This window comes from Morus notabilis, unplaced genomic scaffold, assembly GCF_000414095.1.
Source record: "Morus notabilis unplaced genomic scaffold, ASM41409v2 Scaffold1625, whole genome shotgun sequence".
Lineage (NCBI taxonomy): Eukaryota > Viridiplantae > Streptophyta > Magnoliopsida > Rosales > Moraceae > Morus > Morus notabilis.
Window position 1 is genome coordinate 27,933 of NW_010357577.1, and position 234 is coordinate 28,166.

Genomic DNA, 234 nt, shown 5'->3' on the forward strand with positions numbered 1-234 from the left:
ACCGGTCGACCTGTGACCGTTCTACCCATCCGGTCGACCTGTCTGCACTGACGAAAGTTGTTTTTCCTAGTTTTTCAATACGAGAAACTTGTATAGAGCCTCAGTTTTGATTCAAGCAACCCAATAGAGAAATTACCTGATCAAAACAGTCATATAATAGTCTTCCCAGATTTAACAACTCTTAAAACAATAATTCAACCAATTTATCTAGAATTAATTTATCAATTAATTCAC